Source organism: Octopus bimaculoides, chromosome 5, assembly GCF_046866305.1.
Source record: "Octopus bimaculoides isolate indiv1 chromosome 5, ASM4686630v1, whole genome shotgun sequence".
NCBI lineage: Eukaryota > Metazoa > Mollusca > Cephalopoda > Octopoda > Octopodidae > Octopus > Octopus bimaculoides.
In genome coordinates, this window is record NC_142932.1 from 112122271 (window position 1) to 112132270 (window position 10000).

The 10000-nt window shown below is 39.1% G+C and overlaps 1 protein-coding gene and 1 long non-coding RNA gene across 3 annotated transcripts in view; one reads left to right on the forward strand and one right to left on the reverse strand.

Moving 5' to 3' along the window:
- The window catches only part of LOC106868397 (retinoic acid receptor gamma), an 87010-nt gene that overhangs the window by 27056 nt on the left and 49954 nt on the right, over nucleotides 1-10000 (forward strand). The gene's annotated exons all lie outside the window — the stretch shown is intronic.
- Nucleotides 1709-10000, reverse strand: part of LOC128247893 (uncharacterized) — a 10706-nt gene continuing 2414 nt past the window's right edge. The window contains exons 2-3 of the long non-coding RNA XR_008264201.2: nucleotides 6029-6109; nucleotides 1709-1845 (exon numbers count right to left, since the gene is read on the reverse strand). This is a non-coding gene — a long non-coding RNA (uncharacterized LOC128247893). The remainder of the gene's footprint in view (nucleotides 1846-6028; nucleotides 6110-10000) is intronic.

Below are 10000 nucleotides of genomic sequence, written 5' to 3' on the forward strand. Positions count from 1 at the left end.
ATTGGTTTCACACCAAAACTTTAGAATCAACTCCGGCAATCTTCAGAAATGGCTGAAAGGAATAGTATGCCGGATTTACTTTTTGTAATGAGATAAAAAATAAAAAAAACCAAGGTTGTGTATAATATAGAACATTTATAAATAGGTCTTACAGCTGTTTCCAGGATATTTATTATATCCCTTCATCGGAGACGGTGTGAGAGGATGGTTAAGCAATAGTTAGTTTAGATAAGATAGGAAATAGAGAGTGAATGTAGGAATATTGTATTTGTAAATCCATTATATATATAAGTTCAAAAAACAATAACAAAAAACAACAAAGTGAGGACGTGATACGGATAGTGTTATTAGACGCTCGGGAAAGGAAAGAGAAAGTATGACGTTTCGGGCGGAGCCCTTCGTCGGAAAGACGGAAAGTTCAAAGAATGGAAAAACGGAGGAAGAAAAAATCGGCACCGATGCCCACGAGGTTACATATATATATATATATATAACGATGTTGGTTCTCCGTCGTTCGCGATGAACATTCAGTTGCTCGATCAACTGAATAATCTGCTCCTGAATTACCGTGTAATTCTCCGGCAAAATCAGCGCGATACAGTGTATAACAAGGCTATACCACCCGCCAAACTTCTATACACTTTTCGTGCATCCAATTTCGCTTACAAGATATGGGTCTACTCGAGGCTATAGGAAATGACATTTGCCCAAGATACCACGCGAAGCGAACTGTTTAAACATTCAGCTATACTGCGCATATATATCTGATTGAGTCAAAAGTTTTTTCTTCCTATTTCAAACTTAATTAACAGTTCAAACAAACTAAACACGAAAAGCGTTTATTCATCAAAATATATCCCTTCATATACTATTGTCTGTAGCCATCGTGGTGCCATCAATTCAATTCTACTTTTATACCATTTAGCTTGTTTGGAGGCAAAAAAAAAACTTCCTGCATTCGTTTTCAACCTCATCCACATTGTTGAACATCCCTCCCTGCAGGAAATGAGCCATGGCTCGGAAAAGGTAATAAACCGATGGTACAAGGTTTGGATTGTAGGCAGGGTAGGGCAGCACTTTCAGCCCTTCAAGCTTGTGTTCGATCATATTCGCAGTGTCTGTTGGAACATTGTCATGCTGCGTGAGTGCACGTGTTCGATTGACCAATGCCGGGTTGCGAACTTTCAAAGCATCATATATTTGCTGCAGTCGTTGAACATAAAGGTTAGTGTTCACATCATAGCCATCGAAGTTCCACCATACACTCAAAATGACCTTCTGTTCAAACCATCCTCATTTGACATAAGCTTTTGAAGCCTGGCCTGAACGAAGCCGCTGATTTCTCTTATTAGGATTTTTTTCATCCTCGGTTATAATTCGACACCAAAAACGAGCATCTTGAGGATTTGCCAGTAGTTTCAAGATGTTCATTTGTTGTTGAGCCTGATTATTGGTCAATTCACGAGAAGCTTCTCGGCAGCATCTGCTCACAAGACCGAACTTATGGAGATGTTTACAACTTCTTCCCAACATTCAACAGGATTTTCAATACCTCGTTGGTAGAAATCACCCGATTTCGACCCGCAAAATTGATCCAACCAAGCTCTCAATTCTGCATCAGCATTGGACGAAGCTCCGCGCATAACATTTGAAAGAGATAGAAAAAGGTGGAAATCCGTTGGTGCCAAATCAGGAGAGTACAGCGAGTGTGACAGCACTTCCCAGCCATGTGTTTGAATGGCTTCCTTGGTCATATTAGTGATATGAGAGCGGTCGTTGTCGTGCAGCAAAAAGGAGGTGTCGAAAATACTCGCCTTTCTTAACTTGACATTCCATTTTAATGATCTGAAAATAAACAAAAATTAACTAAAATTAACTAGAAAAAATATAGATTCCAAAATGATTCAAAAATAGAATTCTCGAAAAAAATAGATTCCAAAACTTGAAAAAACAGCGGGAACTTAGTTGCCAACCCAATATATGTATGTATGTATATATGTATGTATGTATATATATATATATATATATATATATGTATATATATGTGTATGTATATATATATATATATATATATATGTATATATATGTGTGTATATATATATATATATATATATATATATATATACAGGGTGCGTTGAATAAACTATCATCTAAATTACGCAAAAATGAAAATAACTCTTAACATCTCATTTTGACAGATATGTTTACCAAAATTACATAAAAATATCTTGGAATACTAAAGAGTAAATTTATTCAATAAAATCGCCATTGGCTTCAACCATAGCCTCCAGAAGACTTCGAAATCTCTTGCAACTCTTCTGGACAGTTTTCTCGTTTAAGTTGGTGAATGCTGCTATAATCCTTGCCTTCAATTCATCTTTGGTGTTACAAGGAGTTTTGTTGGTCTCTCGTTCAACTGCGCCCACATATAACCAAGGGGGTTGCAGTCTGAGGAGTTAGGTGGCTAGGTGTTAGGGGTGATGTATGTGGTCGCAGAAATTGTCTGACAGCTATGACTGGGTTCTCCTGCTTGTGTGGCATGGTGCAGAGTCCTGTTGCCAGACATAGGGTCTTCTAGCAGCCATTCTCTTGACCCAATGCAGCACTACCTCCTCTAGGCACTTGACATAGGCCTCCGTGTTAAGTGTGAGGCTGCGTGGGAAAATGAATGGAGGCATAATATCAGCATCACTAGTGATCACTTCAAATACCATGATGTTGACAAGATGTTTGATTTTTATCACTCTTGTTGCATGTTTTGGGGACACGGCAAGCCAACGGTTGTTCTGTGTGTGTTCGTAGTGGGGCTTCCGGCGCGAATGCCGAGCACTACAGCATGTCTGCTGGTTTTCTCACAGTCGGTGCCCAACTAACCCTACTATACTGTGTAGTCGACAAAATCAAAAACAATGCGCGTGCTCGAAATTAGAATATAAAATGGCGACAATTTACTCATCGCACCATATATATATATATATATATATATATATATATATATATACACACACACACACACACACACACACACACACACACACACACACACACACACACACACACATAGGGTACGAGAATTTGTGAGAAGGCCTCCAAGAAAGCGAAACGACCCACATTACACAACGAAAACAGTGAAGTTTGGGTGTATGAGTCTGATGCTTTAGGAATACATAAAAAGTGATGGTTCGAGAAAGTTGATTAAAATTGACGGTAACTTGAATAGTGCCAAATACATCTAGTTGCTGAAGGACAATTTGATACCAGACTTGGATGAAGGTGAGATTTTTCAGCATGATGGAGCTCCATGCCACAGATCGCATGCAACACAACAGTCTAGCTGATGGACGTGTTACCGTATTGAAAGATTGGACAGCTCAGAGCGCTGACTCAAATATCATCGAGCAAATGTGGACAGAACTAAAGAGAAGTGTTCGTCCGAAGAATCCGCACAATCTTGAAGAGTTGCGGGAGCTCAGTCACAGACGATGGCATCTCATACTTGTGAAGACGAAGGATTTGTACGCATCTCTTCCTAGGTGCATTGAAACAATTATCCAAGCTATGGGAAGCCACACGAAATATTAGCAATGTACAGTAATGTGAAAGTTGGTAATTAGTAGAAATTTACTGTAGCTTAATGTGGCCGAAGACTTTTGCACGGTACTGTAAATGGTTTTCCAGTGTTTTCATGAATCAGAAAAAAAGAAAGAAACGTACTTGTGTAGTAGATAATAAAGTAGGTAAATATATACGTTTTCATTATAACACAGTATTCGGTGTTCTAACAAGACATCCATGTTAAGCTGGATATAAAGATTACCTTTTGATATTAATACTACTTCCGTCGTTAATAATTTCTGATAACTATATTTTATTGCATGCAAAATAAATAATCAGTCAGAAAAATTGCTTTTCAGACTTCCCATCTACGTGAAAAATAACTACTATAGTTGAGTTACTGTTATTATATTTAATGAGATGAGTATTAAAATGTTAATTTTAAATAATTATATGGTGAGGAAAAGTAACATTTACTGTCTTTGTTGGTTTTGTGGTGATGGTTAAGCAACCCCTGGTCAGCTCCGTGTGATAAAACCTACGATCAAAAGTATTTCATATATAGCCATCACGTATTTAAGGGTTAATGTTTAGAACTACATTAATCATCCAGCCCTTCGAGTGTGTTCTTTCTTCTATAAAATGAAAGCCGTTTTGATTTCAGATAGATTTCACAGTTATTTCTTGCAGGTGGATCGACCATATTAAGACTCCTTAATAAGATTGTTTTTGAGGTCTTTTGAAATGGTTTGTGATGCTTGAACTTAATAAGAAAAACTGGCCAAGGACAGTGTGCCAAGAATAAAACAGTGGAAAGTGAGAATATAGCAGATGGCTCGACCCTTTAGAGTTTAAACTGAACATTTCTGGCCCAAATATTCTACCTATTTTATGTATATAGCGGCCAAGGTTGGTTGGCACCTCACACCTGTCCTATAATGCCATTCTAAAACTAAGCAGTCGCATCATCGAAATCTCGAAGCTATGCGATGCTTACTTATTTGCTTATGACAGTCCGTCAAATATGATGACAGGGTCGAGCCAAGACACTCATCCTCCTCCGTCACTAGCGCATTGCTTCTCATGAGAGCGAACGTGGTTGACAAGACCGATAGGGAGATCCTGTGAAACTGAGGGCATCGAAAATGACTCTGAACAATAGCCACAAGGATTTAATGACGACGTCTCTTCCTTTCTTCATGCAGTCTCCTGCGTTCGATTCCAAAGCGCTCTACTCCAGCATGACACGCCCTCCCACCCATGCATTCCGATTAACAACCAGGAGCTTCAACTGATTGGGAGGGACACTGCATAAAATGCGAGGCCGCTTGATATTATCATGAAAACGAAGTTTTAGACGTCCATGAGGCTTACTTCCAATCTTGATCTCGCTGAAGAGGACCATATTTGAGAGTCGGTTACCTGGCATCCGAATTACATGGCCCGGCCCTGCTAAAAAGACGACGGAGGATGCAGGGTCAACGCTGTAGATCTCAGACTTCAGGAGGATTTCAGCATGAGGCACTTTGTCCTTCCGCGTGAAAATGAGGATGCTTTGGAGCGATCTGATATGGAATGTTTCCGGTTGCCTGATCTGGTGCCGATAAAGGCATCAAACCCGTACAGGAGGATCGATACACAGGCAGCTCGATAAACGGAGATTTTCTAATGCATGATGAATTCAAAACAATGCGAATTAATAAGTATTAAATGTGACAGAGTAATCTGCATGCTAAAGGGTTAGAAGGTTTAGATAACAATATAGTTGATGTGTGGAGGCGCAATGGCCCAGTGGTTAGGGCAGCGGACTCGCGGTCATAGGATCGCGGTTTCGATTCCCAGACCGGGCGTTGTGAGTGTTTATTGAGCGAAAACACCTAAAGCTCCACGAGGCTCCGGCAGGGGATGGTGGCGAACCCTGCTGTACTCTTCCACCACAACTTTCTCTCACTCTTACTTCCTGTTTCTGTTGTGCCTGTAATTCAAAGGGTCGGCCTTGTCACACTGTGTCACGCTGAATATCCCCGAGAACTACGTTAATGGTACACGTGTCTGTGGAGTGCTCAGTTAATTTCACGAGCAGACTGTTCCGTTGATCGGATCAACTGGAACCCTCGACGTCGTAAGCGACGGAGTGCCAACGACGACGGTGATAGTCGATGTAGAAGCAGCGGGAGCTGTACAAGGTGGTCTTTTCGTAGCTATCTTTTTTTCATTTTTCACTCATTAGACTGCGGTTATGCTAAGGCACCGTCTTAAAAAGTCTAAGTCGAACAAAATGACCCCAGTACTTAATTTTCTGTGTGGTATTTATTCTATCGGTTCGTTTTTGCCGAACCGCTGTATTACGAAGACGTAAACAAACCAACACCGATTGTCAAAGGCTTAGACACAGATATATACACTCATGGCGGGCTTCCATACAGTTTCCACCTACCAAATTCACTCGCAATGCTATAGTAGAGACACTTACTCAAGATACTGCACAATGGGACTGAACCAGAAACCATGTGGTTGGAAAGTGAGCTTCTTAACCACACAGCCATGCCAGCACCTGTCAGAAAAATAAACCACATAATTATTCTAAAGCAACTGATACGCTTTTTAAAGGTATTGCGTAATAAAGCTCTCGCCCTCAAAGACACTACAGAGTCAGATGATAAATCATAGGGCTCTCACCTGAAACCTAGACTATAAATACCCTGAGTGCGGCCGACATTAGAGTGCTTCTTAAATATTTGAAACGTCACTGCGGTTTCATTCATAATCATTTCGAACTGCATCGCCAAGCAGACCTCCCAATTCATTGGCAAAGTTCCACACATCAACACAAGCAACAACCACTCACTCACATATGCGTTGTTTATTCCTCTCTTTCTGTTCTATATCTTCTACTAAACGATTTCTACTTCACTGAACTAACTATCTGCCTACCACCCTCATCAAAGGCGTTATATCCATCCGATTAAACACCTTTCTTCTTCATCATCCTTAATGTTTCACTCCCAAACTGCTCAAGCCTTCTTACCACTGCACGCTACAAGAACATTTTCATTGCCCACGTATTTTTTTCTTTACATGCATCAACCTACAGACATTCAAGGTGAATATATCCCACATCAACCCCACCCTTCTGGGAGTGTCTGCAAAGGCGAGAGAGACTGCTTATCTTCCTCAAACTAAATAATAATAAATTTGATACCACATGATCATAGAACAACCGTGGTTGGCTAGTCATCTGTCCGAAACAACCAAAGAAACGATAAGCACGATTCTTTTATATCTCTCCACACCCATATTCTATCGAGTTCCGTAAAGCAGTAACCCCAACATGACTTGACAGAAGTCGTGAAAATGTTGTACTGGTAAAACACAACCTACAACACATGGAGGAAATTACTTCCCGCCAGCAACTAGGAAACGTTCGTTTTTCTTTTTCGCACCAAGTTTATTCAAGAGCAAAAGTGTAATCCTAGAAGAGATTTGTTTTTAAGCTGTAAAATATGGAGTATTGATAACAAGTATAAGGAGTGAACGTTGAACGTTAAGAGCAATTTGGGGGGGGGGGGTTTCTTTCTTTCTTGGCAATGTACCAAACTGTAAGGTTGCAGTAGTTTCACTTAACTCATTATTATCAATTAAATAATACACTGTTTGGTACTTATTTTATCCTTACTATTGGAATGAAAAGCAAACCCTTCATTGTGGGATTTGAACTTAGAACATAAAAAAAAAGAGGTAAATTAATAACTGCAGGAATTTAAACAGACAGTATAATTGTTGCTGTTCTACCAGCCTCCCAAGTCTCAAGTAATACTCTGCAAGAATATGATGGTAAAACGATATTATTTTATTGTATTTGATACTTTAAAGAAGAGGCCAATCTAAATAGAATACAATTGCTCATTAGTTACGAGTCCCAACAAACGATTTCTCTAGAAGAGTGGAAAACACTATGACGTGTGTTTTCAGAGTAAAATTATGATTTATGTGGTTAAGAAGTTCCTATTCAATCCCCTCTGAGCAGCTCCTTAAACAAGTGTCTTCTGCTACTGGATTGGCCAATATGTTGTGAGTGGAATGTAGTAGGCGGAACCTGCTTGGAAGCCTGTCGTATCTGTAACTAATAATCTTTACTGTATCATATAGTTCAATACTTAAGAAATATCATTGTATACCTTACGTTTAATCAGTGGTTCTCAACTATTTTTATTACTAATGGGTCCCTTTGATTCTTATTTTACTCAGATGGACTCTGATAGCCATTCGGTGCTTTAAAAATTCCTGTTATATTTTCATCATTAAATATTATGAGGAATTGTATAAAAAAATTTTTTCATATTTTATGTATAAAAGAAGTATAACCAATTTGATGCGCATCAATTTTAACAACAAAATCTTCCATGAACCCCAAGGGTCATATGTACTTTGACTGAGAACAATTGGTTTCGAGGATGGAAAGAGATTGTCAATTCAACAGATCAGGTTTTAAAAATAATTTAGGGAAATTATGTATCATGACAAAGACTGATAAGCAACAACTTTAACAGTTCGTTAACAGTTTGAATCTTTGTCGAAAATCTATATCTGACGTATGCACTTGGGAAAAGGGCACAATCAATAATATCGACTCAGTACTTAACTAGTACTTTTTGAATTCTGTTGCGGAATATCCAAACAAAACAACGGCAGTGATAATATACAGAGTGATTTAAAAGGCGGATGAGTTTAGTGGTTAGAGTATTGCGCTCACGATCACAAGATCGTGGTTTCGATTCCCGGACCGAGCGGTGCGTTGTGTTCTAAATCAAAACATTTAATTTCACGTTGCTCCAGTTCACTCAACTGCCATTGAGTAACCCTGCGATGGACGAGCGTACTGTTCAGGAGGATTGTTGTGATCTCGGTCATTTATGTACCATAGAAACCGGGCAACCGACACCATGCGTCATAGAACTCAAGAGGATAATGTCCAAGAGTTGATGATGATGATTCAAAAGTCTCTTTATCATGTTTGAATATAATTTTAGTGCTAAAGGAACACCTTAGTCCCTTCGTATATCAGAAAATAAAAGCATTGTTATTTTACTGTTTTACTTTCTGAAAATCTGCAATTTTATGTTTTCAATTTTTTTGAAAGTGAAAATATAAAATAATGCAAACGTAATGTATTTACAAATGCAACTGAAATATTTGGGTTGGTCAAAAAGTCAGCTCGATTTTTATAGACACTAAACTTCAAGCACTCAGATAAATGGCTAACTTCAGTCTGTCTCTTGTGAGAGTGCACCCGTTATATATTTGACGCTTCAACGTAATTCGACGCGAACTTGCAATGAGACGGGTATATTTTGTGTGTTTGGGATTAATCTGGAAATGGAGAACCAAAACAAATATTATCGACACATGATAATTATTTTACTTTTTAAAAGAATGGGCAAGAAAGTGGCGAAAACCTGCGGGGAGATATGCAGTGTGCGATGAAGATACTGTTGTGGAACATGCGTGCCAGAAGTGATTTTCAAGATTTCTATCGAGAAATTTCGGTTGCAGATGCATCTCACTCTGGCCAGTCAACAGAGATTAACTGCGACAGAATGAAGGAGTTTGTCGAAACTAACGTCTGTTATACGACCAGGATGGCGGTCGATCCAAGACACTCATCCTTCTCTACCTCTAGCACATTGCTTCTCATCGGAGCGAACGTGACAGACAAAACCGATGCGAAATAGGCGGGTCATTTGCGGTGTTTGTTCTGGTTTTTTATATTCTTATTGCAAATCCTGCGATGTCAACTTTGCCGTTAACTCCATAAAATAAAGTACCAGCCAAGTAGTGGAGTCGATTTTATTGATTACCAGCATGCAATGATTAGCAAGCCTTCCAAGAGAAATTTGGTAAACCAAAACGAGGCTGATTTTGGGTCACGGGATGTGGGTGCTTTCAAAATTTGAGGGGACTATGATATTTAGTCATAATCCTCACCTAGGTTCTCTAAACTCCAAACCGATGTAACGGCAGAATCTTCCTCTTATAGACCCTGGTCAGTAGCAGAGAACATTAGGGCCCAAATCCCCGCCAAACCATATGTAGGATCCGACAAGTGAAGTGGTTTATTGATTGGAGCACACTGCCGTCGCATCAATATTAAAACTCTTGATTACTGCAACACAGTACACGCATGTGCACATTCTAATAGTCACACGCACTTTGTCTCTCTCCTTCCCCCTTCTCTCTCCCGCCCCCTCTCTCCTTTCCCCTCTCAAAGCGAACTTTTTTTTAAAAAATGTATAACGCAACAGAAATACAATATCAACGACAAACGTCATTAAATAAATGCTTTAAAGAAACAAGTGATTATGTTTCGAATATGAGCATTAATAACAGTTTTGTTTAATGTAAAATATGAAATTGAATAAAACTTATTTAGCAAACATAATATTGT